The 15,594-nt window shown below is 43.4% G+C and overlaps 1 long non-coding RNA gene across 1 annotated transcript in view; it reads left to right on the forward strand.

Moving 5' to 3' along the window:
- The window catches only part of LOC123607155, a 79,422-nt gene extending 68,849 nt beyond the window's left edge, over positions 1 to 10,573 (forward strand). The window contains exons 4-6 of the long non-coding RNA XR_006716671.1: positions 2,280 to 2,526; positions 3,254 to 3,820; positions 6,914 to 10,573. This is a non-coding gene — a long non-coding RNA (uncharacterized LOC123607155). The remainder of the gene's footprint in view (positions 1 to 2,279; positions 2,527 to 3,253; positions 3,821 to 6,913) is intronic.
- Positions 10,574 to 15,594: the final 5,021 nt, after the last annotated feature.

Consider the following 15,594-nt stretch of genomic DNA (forward strand, 5'->3'; position numbering starts at 1 on the left):
AGCTCTTTATAGATTTTGAATACTAGTCCTTTGTCTGATATGTCATTTGCAAATGTGGGATATTTTTTTAATGTTTTTATTTATTTTTGAGACAGAGAGAGACAGAGCATGAGCAGGGGAGGGGCAGAGATAGAGCAAGACACAGAATCCGAAGCAGGCTCCAGGCTCTGAGCTGTCAACACAGAGCCCAGCGTGGGGCTCGAACTCACAGACTGTGAGATGATGACCTGAGCTGAAGTCGGACGCTTAACCGACTGAGCCACCCAGGTGCCCCAATAGTGGGAGTTTTTTAAAGAGTGTTCATTTCTCTTCAAATAACTACTATCAACAGTTTGGGACAAATTTTTTCTAGTCACAGTTTGTAAAACAAAACCTCTCACTTACAAGGATATAATGAGGAGTTTCTTTCCCCCAGTTCTTTGGGTCTGGCTCAAGGACTGGGTAAGCAGCTGTTTTGCAAAAGCTGGCCTCTCTTCTTTCCCCCCTTCCCAATCTCTGCCCAATTGGCCAGCAAGTTAATAAGTCTTAATGCCATCCAGTCTTTTTGCCAGGAATTAATAAACTACAGTCTCATAAAAAAAAATTGTTTAGATGTTTATGGTATGTGGATTCACACTTCAAGAACCCCATACTCTGTTTTACAAGTAGGACATTTTCGGCACTTCCTGCTTCCCCCTCTGATCTTGTGGCCTTGCAGTGCCGTGGCCTTGTGGTCTTCTTCTTTGTACTCTGGTGTCATCTGTTAAGGACACTGAAGGTCAACCTCTAATCTCACTTTCTAGTAAAAAATGGTCTGTGACGCCAAGACGAATCTCTAAATAGCTCAATGCCGTGGAATCAGGTGGAAGGCTGACATGAGAGTCCTTGGAGGAGGAAGAGGATAGAACGTGGGTTGACTTGGTTGACTTCAGGTTAAAATAATTGGCGTGTCCTCTTTCTGGTCTTTGTAAGGTATGGCATTTTCAAAACCACTTGGTACTGTGAGGCCTAATCTCCACCATTTCACAAACTAGCCAGGTGGGCAATGCTAAAATAGGTATCTTCGGCCTCCTTTGTTCATAATGGGAATAGCAGTGTGTGTTGCTCCCATGTCTGTGTCATTCTAAAAGCCAATGTACTAATCAATGTGATAGGGCCATATGAAGTGCAAAACCCTCTGTATTCTTTTAACGGTGATACATTTTGACCCTATGCACTGGGGGGGGGGGGGGGGGGGGCGATGGGCAAAGAAAGCTGAGTGTCTTGAAAATCAGAGGTCAAAGCTATAGGTTTACTTTTTTTTTAATAGATAATTTATTGTCAGATTGGTTTCCATACGACACCCAGTGCTCATCCCAACAGGTGCCCTCCTCAATGCCCATCACCCACTTTCCCCTCTCCCCTACCCCCCATCAACTTTTAAAAATTCCAGTTCCAGTGTGTCTGCCAAAAAAAAAAATGTCTACAGTGGAGAACCAAGGAGAACCACTCATCTCCCAGTTTTTAAGGTCATATGTGTGACCAAATGCTAGGAGATTGTATTCACAGTTACCTTATATACAAAATATTCCTTTTGTTGCTGCTTCTCCCTTCCGATAACTTCAGATACCCCCAAGCCCCAGGCTACAGATTCTCAAATTCCCTAGAATTGTGTTGGAGTTGACAGAATTCACCCCAAGCAGATTGTGTGGACCATGAGAGACAGACAGACAGACAGAGAAGCAAGAATGCCTGTGGTGGGGGGCATGTGTGTCTCTGGGGTGGTGGTGGGAACATGATAGGAGTTACTTGAAAGTGTCCAAAGATGTCTAGGAAAAATGGCTTTGGGAAGGCACAGGCAGAGCTTTTGGAAGGTTCTGCAGATGTCTCCCCACATCCATGAAGTTGGATGTTAGCACTCCTAGCTGACTACAGGCCTGGCTCCTGACCCCAGTGGGGGACAAAATAGGGGTCTGCTGATAAGTGCTTAACAATTGGTTTGGCGGGGAAAGGAGTAATAAATAAAGCCCTGATTTGTAGTGTTTGCTGGATTCTCTGGTGTAAATACTGCCCACCATGGCTGAGTTCCAGCTACCAGTGTGACGTCATTGAAATGAAGTTGGGAGGAAATGTGCAGTAACACCCCATATGCAGTATTCCCACATAGAGATCCAATAGACATAAATAGCTTCAAGTGCATAGATAAGAGTAGGCATAATGAAATATTTAGGAAGTGATGAGGTTTAAGTATTTATTACCTTTGTTTTTAATATAATTCATCTAACTGTATGCCTATATAATTTAATTTTCAATAATGGCAGTGTTTTAACAACCATCTGGCAAGATTCCTGAAATTTTGACACTCACCTCTCATGAGCCCAGTACAAGCTGGTTTTGGAATTTGGGTCCAAAGGAGAAGAACAAAATGCTCAGTGTATTAGAGGAATATCCGAACTCTGAGGAGAACATAAGACTCCTGGTTCCTACTCTATCCCCTACTCTGGCAGAAGTGCCCTAAATGGTCTGAGAAAAACAAGTGGACTTCTTTAACCATCACAATAACAAAAAGTAAGACAAAAAAAAACCCTCCAAAATCTTTACCCTGCTGGCATAGGATTTTCATATCACCTCATAGTTAACCCATATCCATCTAGATAGTAGGTCTGGGAGGGAAGGTTTATAGGAAGGGTGAGTTTTGAGATGGAAGGAAGAGGAGAGCTTGGGTTATGTCAAAACAGAGACTGTCATAGAAGGTTCTAGAAGCCAGGTATGGTATTTGGATGCTGGATGCTTAAATTGCCAGAACTGGCATAAATTTTGAACAACATTTCCTCACGAGATTCTTATGGTAAAGAGAAAAAACCTGTGGTCTCAGAAACACATCTTATAAAATAGGTCTCCCAGAATTCAGGCCACAGTGCTGTCCCCAGCAGCCATAATGAGACACAAAATGAGAAGTGCCTGAGGCCTAGGTGCTACTAAATTGTGCCCTGCTGAGTACACACGGAGAGGAAAATGACCAAATGCCATTTCAGTACATTATCAATCCAATCTACTTCTTGAAAGGCAGCAGAGTACAAATCTAGTTCTAAAAATATCATTGTAATCTGTGGCTTGGAATAATCACACCTATCAAAGGCCAGGTTAAAATGTGTGTGTGTGTGTGTGTTTGTGTGTGTGTGTGTGTGTGTGTGTGTGTGTGTGTGTCTGCACGCACATGCTCGTGTATGCAGGCTAGAGCGAGGGAATGAATACTCGTGCATATATGCGACAATAATTTTCTTTCTCTTTCCAGGTGTTCTTTCTAGGCAGCAGATAAAACACTGGAGAGTGGGGCAGTTGGGAGAAGGGAGGGAACACTACTGAGTACTCCTCAGGACCCAAGCACTGTGTGCAGCGCCTTCTGCCGGTTCCCTCACACAGTGCTTGAGAACCTCTGAAGTAGGCAGTCTGACAGCCAAGAAGTGCTAGAACTGTGTTTTAAATTGATCTGCTGGAAACCAAAGACCCTATGCTGTGCTGATGCCATGCCTGTCCTTCACAGATCAGAACGCAGAAGTCTGGAATTGGGTCATCCTCACCTCACGACACCCAACACAAGAACGGTTCCCAGCACAGAAGAGAGTCCACAAATGCTTGTTGAATACAGTCATTTCAGAACAATGAGTTAACATCTGAGTGTTTGACTTGCAGCGTGTCAGTTGGGAAGAAACTCCACAACTACCCCAGGTCCAGTGATACTCCTTGAGTCGACTCAGAAGCAGATAATGGGAGACACCAATCCTTGTATTGTATTAACAGCTCCTGGTTTACTCATAGGTGGCACTGCTTGTCAGCACTCCTTGGCACGCTGCGAAGTCAGGTGACTTTTGATGATAAGGGTGTGTTAGACTATGTACCGGACCATATCTAATTTTGCCTTTGGGGTACAGGGATGCTTCTCACTCTGAGAAAGACCTAGAGGAATATGTAAATAGCTGCATTTACAAAGATAGAACTTGGTGGTGGGGGGTGGAGGGAGTAATTTTGTGCTACAAAATTATTTACTAGGGGGTTCCTTTAGATCATATTCCAGAGGGTGTTTAAAATATGAATTAATATGGGGCGCCTTGGTGGCTCAATTGGATAAAGTGATCAACTCTTGGTTTTGGCTCAGGTCATGATCTCACGGTTCGTGGGATCAAGCTCCGCACTGGGCTCTGCGCTGACACTGTGGAGCCTGCTTGGATTCTCTCTCTCCCTCTCTTCTACCCCTCCCCCATCCCACCCCCATCTCTCTCACTCAAAATAAATAAATAAACTTAAAAAAAAATATGAATCAATATGACTCAATATTCCCCAGGCTGGAGCCACCATCTAGGCCACCCCAGTCCTTGTGCAAAGGAGCGCTCAGCTCTCTCTCCCTTTGTCCTCCTTTCTCTTTAGGTAGAGAAATGTCCCTTCGACTAATCTCAGGAAGCCTGGTGAAGGGACAAGCTGACTGCCCCCAACAGGGGAAGTTTGAGTGCAAGAATATAGACTTGAGTGCAAGAATAAAGGGGAAACAGAGGGGACCTGTGGAGGGATTTGTGGCATCTGCTAAGAATGGGGCTGCATACCCAGAGGACGCCCAGCACCAGGAAGGAGACCTACCCTTGGGACTGTTTGCCTGGGCCTCCTGTGGGATTTTGAGGGAGAAAGAAACAGAGTCCTCACAACATCAGAGCCCCCACCTGTTTACACTAGCCGGTTTCCACCACCCAAGGGGGTAAATTGAGCTGCATATTTGATGATGAGGAAGCAAAGTGGAATGTGAGAATCCTCATTACTGACGTCAAGCTTGCCTTTCATTTTATTTATACCCATGACATTGTGACACAGGATCTAATTTTCCATTGTATTTTTTCCTCCGTTAGGGCCCGAGTGATGACAAATGATTTTGTGCATGAGCCTGGAAAACAACATTTTAAATTCAAAGCTAGGGACCCTGCAGGATTCGGTGTCTATTTCTAGCTTACCACCCGCCTGCCCCTCCCTTGAACCTCTGTACTGACCATCGAAATGTGCAAAAGGCACCGTACTCCTACAGGGCGGGACTGCCTGAGAAGTCAGAGCTCAAGGCATCCAGGTGCCCACTCCTCTCTGGTGACAGGCTGTTCCTTCATGGCATGGGCGCTGGCAGGAGGCCAGGGAGCAGTGGGGCTGCACGGCAGCCTTGGCTCAGAGCCCTGGCTGCTGTCTGGGCATGAAACTGGCCTCTGGCACCAGGAGCATGGTTCTAGCTTTCTGACCCAGAACTGCCTGTGCAGCAACTCCCCCGCCTCTCAAGCCCTGGTGGGGCCCGTGCCTTCTGCCCCTCAGGCAGGACAGGTTTAGGAGCAGAGATTGATCTGGAAGGAATGGCAGGAGCAATTAGAGGGTGCTGTGGCAAAAGTCTTAGTAATGTCTCCATGCACAGAAACAGGCTTTGAGGGTGTGCCTAAGACGGAGGAAAGAATGGATGTGTGTCTACCAAGTGGACAGAGTGAACTTTACCCCAGTTGCTTGGTCTGCTGTGGAGTGGACTAGGGGCCTTGGCCCTATCAAAGGTCTCTCTCCGTGACCTCCCAGGGCCTCAAATCCAGACACAGTATCTCTAATGTGGGGTCCTCTTCCTACCCTGAAATGAAATGAAAGCTCCGCCTGGGTCCCAGCAAAGCTGGGCCTCTGGTGGGGCCTCCTGTCGCCAGCTTTTCAACCATGTTTTTCAGCCTCTGACCCCAGAGTAATCTCAACTTCCTTGTACTCAGTTCAGAAGATGTTTGCTATTCGAGATTCTGATGCAGAGGTTTGATAAGAGAGGCCTCAGGCCTTCTGAGTTCGTAAACCAACAGAGTCCAAGGATTTGAAAACTGAGAAGCCTACGGACAGCCACGCCCTGAGAGGTGGCACAGTGCCAGCTCCTGTCACCTGAAATCTTCCAGGATATTTAGAAATGGGTGTTTGCGTGATTTTACTACATTTACTTTGGATGTCTTGTTCGATTTGTTTTTGAAACAAGGGTTTCCCATAGCACCAACAAAATCGGATCTGTGTTTTATTGAATCTACTGGAGTTCCTATGCTTGACTTGGTTTTGCTTTCTAGCTCTGTGTCAATTTTCTCAGTCAATTTAGGTAAAACTGGCACAGAATAAGCTGTTGTGTAGAAATACAGTGTGGGAAAACGAGAACATTTCTAAGCTGCCCTGATATCTCACCCCTAACTGGCCTACAGGTGTGAGAGCTGCTTGGGGAGGAAGGGGCTGTCTTCATGTGCAGCAGCTGGGGGGCCAGGCCTTTACAATTTCTTTTGCAACATCCCAGCTTAGACCAATGTTGACAGCCTGTGTATGTGTTTTCAGCTAGTCTCACATGCTTCCCATGGGTGATTGTATCAAGTGCTTCCTACTGGATGCCAGGGGTGGAGGTGAGGGCTAAGGGCAAAGGAGGTGTGAATTAGAGCCATTTCCATCACCCAGAAAGTACACAAGTAACACAAGGCTATGGGAAAGAAAAGTTTGGTAGTAAGGAAACACTAAGTGGACTCCACAGGCTCAGGGTATAACTGGACAAGCTCTAGGTTTCATACTGGGATGCTGGTGTCACTTAGTAATCCCTTTCCCAAGGTTCATTGGAAGGTGGTTTGGGACAGGTGCATGAAAGGTGTTGCCAGATAGTCCAGGGTGCAAATGCTTCCTTATTAGTTCTGTGATCTTGGGAAGGTACTTAAACCTTCTAGGCTTCAGTTCCCACGTCTGTAGAAGGGAGGTACTGAGCCTGTCACATAGGGTTAATGTGGGAGGTGAATGAGATTAGGAAAACAAACCATGTCTGTAGCACTGAGCACATAGTAGGGATTCCCTTCTTGGACTGGGGATCAGAGAACCCCACAGAAGTCCTGCTTTTAAGTCTTAGCTCAGGTGGGTGGTTCACTTCTCTGAATTTTCTCTGTGACAGATGCAGAAGTTGGAAATCTGGATGCTGACTGAGGAGATATGATTGTGCTGATTAAGATGTGCAGTGAAGAGACAAGTGAACCCCATGGCTCAGCGACACAGTGTGGACAGAGGAATTGTCTTCATGAACAAGTGTTGGAAGAGAAGACCTGAGGAACACAGAAACATGGCTGACCTGATCCTCGCCATGCTGTCCAAGATAGAGCTGGCTTAGGTGGGGTGTCTCTGCCAGGACTGTTTCTGCCTTAATCCTGCCTTGAAGGGTCAGGTGAACCTGATTTTGTCTTGGGGTTCAGGGAGGGAACAACAAGATATGGTAGAGGATACATAGCACACTTTACCCTGAGCCAGAATCCCCGGGACAAGACCCTAACCCCTTCTCCTGACTCCTAACCCCCAGCTGACAGCTACCCACAATCCTCTGGGTGTCTTCCTGTGGAAGGCGAAGACTCAGCTAGGAAAAGAATTGAGTGATACTGTTGTCAAGGGGGATTTCACAGGGGTGTTCCATTGGCCACTGGGAGAAAAACGTGTATTAAAATTTTTTTCTGAGGAAATTGAAATCCAAACATCTGTCTAACCAAGACTAGATGGAAAGTGAATCTTGATTCCATATTAAACACATTAGTCCTGAAAGAGAAGAATAAGTCCTTACATTGATAGGAGCAGTGAGGCTTCTCTGCAGGTTTTAGAGTAGTTCTGAGTAAAAAACAAGAGTGGTCAGAATCCATTAAGAATCTGAAAATATAGTATAGCTGAGAACTCTGCTCTCCTCCTTTACTAAATTATTTATCTGGGCTACTGATAATTAATTTCCCGAATTCCCTAGTTTCCCCACCCTCTCATTTATACATGTGGTTTCTCAGCAATGGACAGGGAAGGGAGTCTGAGACACAGGGAGTCATGGGTGGTCTATACTCTGGATGGTGACTAATTGAGACTTGGCTGTCTTTCATGATATGCCTTTTATGGATGGAGGCAAAAGAAGTACTCAGTGATCTCAAGGAATACTCCAGGGTCTCCCAGCCAGATTGGCTAGGAAAAACTGACCAATAAGTAAACATTGACTGAGTACCTACTCTGTGGCAGGCACAGTGTAAGGCTTTGGTTATACATGGTCCCTGCCTTCACAGAACTCAGTCTGGCGAGGAAGGTAGATTTTTAAACAAATAAACACACCAACTTGCATAATTTGCAGATTGTGATGAATGAGTAACTACTATGAGACAGTTAACAGTGGGGATATGATACAGATAGGGGAGTTGGGGTCAAGAAAGTTCTCTCTGACGAGGTGACAGATAAAGCCTAGAACACTGCTTCTCAAATTCCAATGTGCATCAGAATCACCTGGAGAGTTTGTTAAAAAAATAAAAAAGGTTTTCTGAGTACCCTCCCCACCAGAGTTTCTGATTCAGTAGGTCTGATGTGGGTCCCAAAACTCTGTGTTTCTAATAAATTACTGGATGATACTGAGATTGCTGGTTTGGAGGTCACACTTTGAGAACCACGAGGCTGGAGGATTGGTAGGAACTAGCCAGGTAAAGAGAGTGGAGGGAACACCAGTACAGCAGAGGGGGCAGCATGTACAAATGCCCCAGTGTGGAAGAGATCTTGGGGGCTTCAGGTAATAGAAAGTGTGTCTACAAGGCAGTGAATTAGTGAACCTGTAGTGATGAGGTAATGTTAGAGGTGTACCTGATGAGGTAATGTTAGAGAGGAAATTAGTTAGAAATTTCCTATCCTGATACTCACTCCAACAGAAACACTCCAGGGGTACTTTGTCTAAGATTAATGGTTCCATTGACCCTTGGAGATGTCCTACTGCAACATGGGGCTAATGGAATAGTGCTGACCCTGAGACAGTGTGAAGATTCAAAATGGTGAGGTATGCAAAGGGCTGAGCACAGAGCAAATGCTCAGTCTATTCTAGATGTCTGTCCTCCCACCTTTCCTGACTCAAAACTTGGCCCTGTCTATAGTTTAGCTATAAGAGGACATGTTCCTGAATTTGTGCTAAGGTGCTAACCTACAGCTTCAAGCAAAAAGAGTTAATGTCGAAGTGACCCATGGTATCTAAACTGGGATAAGGTTAAATAGTTGGGTATAGATAAGTAATCTGGACACCACTTCCAAAGAGCAGGTGTGCATGTGTGTTTTCTTACATCTCATGCAATTCATAAATGTCACGGATTTTAAATCAAAGAAAGCATGGATTGGGTTTTGGAGCCAAAGTGCACAGTTGACATTATGCCAATTCAATTTAGACCACATTTACTCAGTGCTCACTCTGTGCCAGGTGCTATTCTAGGTGTTGGGAAGACAGAAGTAGGTGATCAAAGTTAGGTCCCTGCTCTTGAAGAGCTTCAACGCTCACTGGGATATGGGCGTATAAGTAACGTAGAGCAATGGGATAAAAGCCACAACAAAGATCTGTACAAGGGCAATAAAAACTCAGGAGACAGCAGTTTTGCTGGGGGGTAGTCAGAGAAAGTCAGAGACAGGAAGTGACATCAGAGCCAAGTCTAGAAAGGAAACATCTAGAGAATGAGCAGAACTGAAGGATAGATGAACAAACCTCCTTTAGGAACTTTTTTGTTATTGTTTTAAGATCTGACCTAAATCATCATTATGAGCTTCTAGAAGATACATGGCCACATGGTGTTGAATTTGATTTAAAATATTGCATAAACTGTTATATATAGAAACACATATGGAAACAATCTGAAAATATTTCTCCTCAAATATAGTGCCATTTGCTTTTATGAATTTGCTATTTCTGGATGAAAAAGTGAAATATGATTTGGTCTTCTGAGAATCAGAAGAAACTGTATCGCCCTCCCAAGTAAAAATCATTTTGGTGGTTAATTCCTTCATTTATGTAGTCAGTCAACAAACATTTAGTTAGAAATTTCAGTTTTTGAAGCACTGCCATTGAGGCCATTGAGGGGCAACAAAGATATACAAGATACTGTCCTGCCCTCAGGATTCCTCAGGGGTTTAGAAGTGAGAAAAACACCTGAATGCAAATAATTCTAACACAAGTAGGTGATAAGTAATACGAGTGAGTACAAGTAAAATAATCCAAGTATCTTGAGGAGAACAAGCTATCTCTTGATTGGAATAATCATAGAAAGCTTGAGAATTTATGGAGAAGCAATTTGCACTAGGGCTTTTATAATGAGAAGGCATTGGACATATAGAAACCAGGGCAGGGAAGATATTTCAGACAGAGGTAGATTTGTGAACAAAAAGGCTGCGAGATCACTGAGAAATGGCACTTTTCCATGTTTACAAGTATGATTTGGGGAAAGAACTGGAATAGGTAGATGTCAGCCTCACAGTCAAGTATGAACTTGATTCCACTGGCTGTGACTTCTTAGAATTTGAAATGCCAAGCATCTGTCACTAGGTTTCTTGTACACTTGTTTTAGTTGGTATCTCAGGCCTGACCTTCAACTTGGCATAATTTCATCCAGCCGATAGGATATGTTTTAAAAAGTCAGTCTGTCACATATGGACCCGCAAATGTATGGCCAACTAATCTTTGACAAAGCAGAAAAGAGTATCCAATGGAAAAAAGGCAGTAACTTCAGCAAATGGTTCTGGGGGAATTGGACAGCGATATGCAGAAGGATGCAACTGAACCACTTTCGTACACCATACACAAAAATAAACTCAACATGGGTGAAAGACCTAAATACAAGATAGGAAACCATCAAAATCCTACAGGAGAAAACAGGCAGCAACCTCTTTGACCTTGGCTTCAGCAGTTTCTTACTAGACATAAGGGAAATAAAAGTAAAAATCAAATACTGGGACTTCATCATGGTAAAAAGCTTCTGCACAGCAAAGGAAACGATCAACACAACTAAAAGGCAACCAACAAATGGGAGAAAATATTTGCAAATGACATATCACATAAAGGGTTAGTATCCAAAATCTATAAAGAGCTTATCAAATTTAACACCCCAAAAACAAATAATCCACTGAAGAAATGGGCAGAAGGCATGAATAGACACTTTTCCAGAGAAGACATCCAGATGGCTAACAGACACATGAAAAGATGCTCAACATCATTCATCATCAGGGAAATACAAATCAAAACTACAATGAGATACCATCTCACACCTGTAGATGGGAAATTAACAACATTGGAAACAGCAGATGTTGGAGAGGATGCGGAGAAAGGGGGACATTTTTGCACTGTTGGGAATGCAAACTGGTGCAGTCACTCTGAAAAACAGTATGGAGTTTCCTCAAAAAATTAAAAATAGAGCTACCCTCTAACCTAGCAATTGCACTACTAGGTATTTATCCAAAGGATACAAAAATGCTGATCCAAAGGGACACATGCACCCCAATGTTTATAGCAGCACTATCAACAATAGCCAATAGCACTATCAACAATAGCCAAAATAGCCAAATTTAGGGAAAGAGCCCAAATGTCCATTAACTGATGAATGGATACAGAAGATGTGGGATATATATACATATATATATATAGGAATACATATATATATAGGAATATGATCAGCGATATGTATATATATACATATATACATATATATATAGGAATATATATATATATATATAGGAATATGATCAGCGATCATAAAGAATCAAATCTTGCCATTTGCAACAACGTGGATGGAACTAGAGTATATTATGCTAAATGAAATAAGGCAGGCAGAGAAAGATAAATATCATGATTTCACTCATATGTGGAATTTAAGAAAAAACACAGATGAACATAGGGGAAAGTAAGGAAAAATAAGATAAAAAGAGAGAGAGAGAGAGGCAAACCATAAGAGAGTCTTAAAATACAGAGAACAAACTGAGGGTTGCTAGAGGGCAGGTGGTTGGGGAATGGGCTAATTGGGTGATGGGCATAAGGAGGGCCCCTGTTGGCATGAGCCCTGGGTGCCATATGCAAGTGACGAATCACTGGGTTCTACTCCTGAAACCAATACCACACTGTATTTTAAATAAGTTGAATTTAAATAAATTAATTAAAAAATCAGTCTGTGTCTGCCGATAGTAATATAATCACAATGTGGCTCCAAATTGCCATAAAGGCCAGGAATTGAAAGTAGGTCTTATTCTTCAGGAATTTATGATTCCATGTCTGGAGTTTGAAAGAGAAGGGTTTCGTATTAGAGTCCCTTCAGGAAACAGATGAAGTCTTTTCCTCCACAAGTGTTGACAGGTGTAGTTACACCAACAAGGGATGGTGCAGTATCCATGAGCTAGTGAGAGTTGCGAAGCTGTTACCATCTGTAGGCTGATGGTAACATCCTTAGGACAGGGGACATAGCAAACATTGGAACTTGGAAAGAGCTCTGTGCTGCCATGGAGTCACATAGCTACTGCCCATGTTGTTCCTAATGTCTAGAAGGCAAGGGGCACATTGCTTCATTCTGTACAGCCCACCTCCCAGGGCACAGGGTAGGGAAGGAAGGATGTACAGCCCATCTGGAGGAGCAGACAGAGAGTATCTGGCACAATCCTTTTTAGCTTTAATATTTCTATGATTCCAAAACCATCCAACCTTCAGTAAACCTTCATTTAACAAATCTGTTCCAAAAACCAATGTTGTTCTCAGGAATTTATAAAGAATAAGAAGTACAGGGAATTGATTAGGTAGAGAGATGAATGGGTAGATGGTGAAGGAGTCTTTGGCTGAGACAGTTGACTGAGTAGTAACTCAACCAGATTGCAAGGTTGGTGAACACAGGGACAAGGCTGGTCTTGTACATTGTCAAATCCTCAATGCCCTACAATGTGCCTGGATCTTAGTATATCCCAATAAATGTCTGTATGACTGATGTGATAGATGAAACATCAAGAATACCAAGCAATGTAAAATGTGCATCTGGGAGTCTCAGGACAGGAGAATCCAAAATTAGGGACAGGAACTAACATTTTGGAACTAGGAGAAGAAGGTGATGACTGTGTCTGGTTTTCTGCCTCTTTAGGTCAAAGCTTCTAGCACCACTCAGGGAACAAAGGTATTGGGAGATACAGAATGGCCTTTTTGCTTTGTTTAAACATCTTTCCATCTTTTTCAGTCATTTGAAAGGACAACATTATAACTCCTGCAACCCAACTTCAATTAATTCATCTATTCATTCAGTGAACATTTACTAGGTGCTTATTTTATGCCTGGGAATCCAAAATTAAGACAGATACAAACTCAGCCCTCAAGGAGCTTAGTCTGGTAGGAGCTACAGACGTGGCATTAGGAAAGTATAGCACTTGTGTTAGCTGTGGGGAGCACGGGCCACTGTGGGAGAAATAGGCGAACATCCTACCCAGGCTGGAGGTCTCAGCCTAGGAGAGCTGAGTCCTGAAGCACTTTTCCATCTGTTTACTTTATCCCTGGCATCCCTCCCCATCCCCCAACCCCCAGTAAGTAAGGAAGTAGTAAGTAAATAAATAACACTTAATAAAAATTCCTAGCTGAGGTAACACTTTGATTTGGATGCATTCGCATCAAAGTGCTATAAGCCAATCTGTGAGCACAGGTGGGGAGTTCAGTCCTTCCTCAACTTAGAGAAGAGGAGCAAGAGGTCAGGAGAGCACAGAGTGGGCATCTGGATTGAAAAGAGGAGAGGACAGGTGAAAAAGGGAGGCAGGGGGCCTCACTGACTTCAGAATTTGGAGGAGGCTATTTAACTTGAACTGTTTACAAACAGGTGGACAATACATGAGGAGGCTTGTTTGCTTACTTGTGATTGCAGGTTTGTTTTTTAGCTTCTAGTAACTGAATGTAGGGTACACAGTATTAACACTGGTCCACCTGATTTACAAAGGCTCATGGCTGACTTCAAAACATGGACAGTTCTCTTACAAAATTGCTTCATTCCCAGAGGTTTTGTTAATTGGGACATTTCTTGTCTTTAACTTGAGTATTATGCTAGCAATCAAAGGAAAAACATAAGTTGGGGAGGAGGAGTGGAGGGTAGAGGGAGAAATAGAGTGTTGGTAAGAATCTAAGGGCAATGGCTTTTTAATTTATCTGTATCTATAGTTTTATACCCAAATTTTTAAAAGCCTGCTAAGAATTTGATTGAAATGCATTTTAATTCTTAAATTTGAGAAACAAAAGTAGTTTTTAACTATTACTCCCTATCTCTATCTCATTTTTTTTAAAGGAGGAATAACCTGCCAGCCCCAGAAAGTTTTCCTGGGTTAAGTGTGTGTGTGTGTGTGTGTGTGTGTGTGTGTGTAGAGCTGTCTTTCATCTTCCGTTAAAAACATTACTTTTGTTAGGGAGTAACTCTCTATTTGTCATCTTTAAGGGGTTGAGAGTTTTGATGTCCTTGCCTGGAAGAAATTAGGCTGGAATCAACCTCTGGCTGGAGGGCAGGTTGTCTTACTTTCCATCTGCTGGAGTTTCCTTTGTGCACTCCTCTCTGTGTTTACTCTTGAAAGTCTTTGAGGCTGGATCCTTAGCTCTCCTGCTCAGTGCTTCCTTTTGTATCTATGTATTGACGATGGCTGAATCTTTAGCTTCAATCCAAACATTTCCCATCACCTGCAGACCTGTTTCCTGTTACCTACTAGATATCTTTCCTCTGTGTTCCATAGACACCTCAGATCCAACAGACTCAAACTGTCACTGGAGTGCTTGCTTTGAGTAGCACCAGCCTTAGTGGGAGATACTGCATCTAGGAGTCGCTCACTCACAGCCCATTCATTACCAAGTCCTATTCTATTCTATCTCCTAGTGTCTTTCCTGTTCTCCTCCTGCCCCTCCATTCCTAACACCCTTGCTCTTCAGGCTCTTTTCAGCTCCTTCTGAATTGTTATTAATTATTTCATTATCCTCATTAGTCTTCTCCAACCCATGCTTTCCTCCACCAACAGATATATCTTGGTAATGTGCAAATTTCTATGTCTTTTCCTGTAAAATCATTTGGGAGTTTTCCATTTTCTAGCTCTTCATATCAGTGGACAACTTGTTAAAATAGTTTCATTCTCTTTGGTGGTTTTCTTCCTTCTATAAGACCTTGGCTCCTGAGGTTCTTTGCTGGCATCTGCTCTTCTGCTTGACCTATAACAGTTGGCAGGTGCAGAGTGTGGGTTCTGTGCCCTTGCCCTCTTCCCCGTTCTGATTATATGGCCTCCTTTGGTGACCTTATCTAGTCCCATGGCTTCTGGTGGGAGCTACACACTTATGGCTCCCAAAGTGATGACTCCAGTCTGCCCTTTCTGCTGAGCTCAAGACATATAGATCCATCTGCCCCCTTGACAAGCTCATTTGTATGTCTCATAGAGACTTGAACTGAACAAGGCCAAAGCAGGGCTCTTGCTTTCCCACCCATTCTTTTCCTGCTCTTCTTCCACCTTTCCCTATCTCAGTAAATGATACCTCCATCCTCCCAACTGCCCAGACCAAAAACTTTGGAACTATTGTTGCTTCTCCCCTCACTCCACTCCCCACATGTACTTCATCACAAGTCCTGTCAGCCTTACGTTGAAAATGAATGCATCCTGAAGCCAACACTTCTAGCAGTCCACACTGCTTTCTCCCTGGTTGTCCCCAGCTCTTGTTGGCTCACTCCAGCAGCCTCCGACTGACCTACCAGCTTCCACCCTTGATTGCCTAGGATTGATTCTTTACAAGGTGGCCAGAGTGATTTTCCCAAAAGTCATATTGTGTTTCTTCTCTGCTTAAAA

Source organism: Leopardus geoffroyi, chromosome A1, assembly GCF_018350155.1.
Source record: "Leopardus geoffroyi isolate Oge1 chromosome A1, O.geoffroyi_Oge1_pat1.0, whole genome shotgun sequence".
Taxonomy (NCBI): Eukaryota; Metazoa; Chordata; class Mammalia; order Carnivora; family Felidae; genus Leopardus; species Leopardus geoffroyi.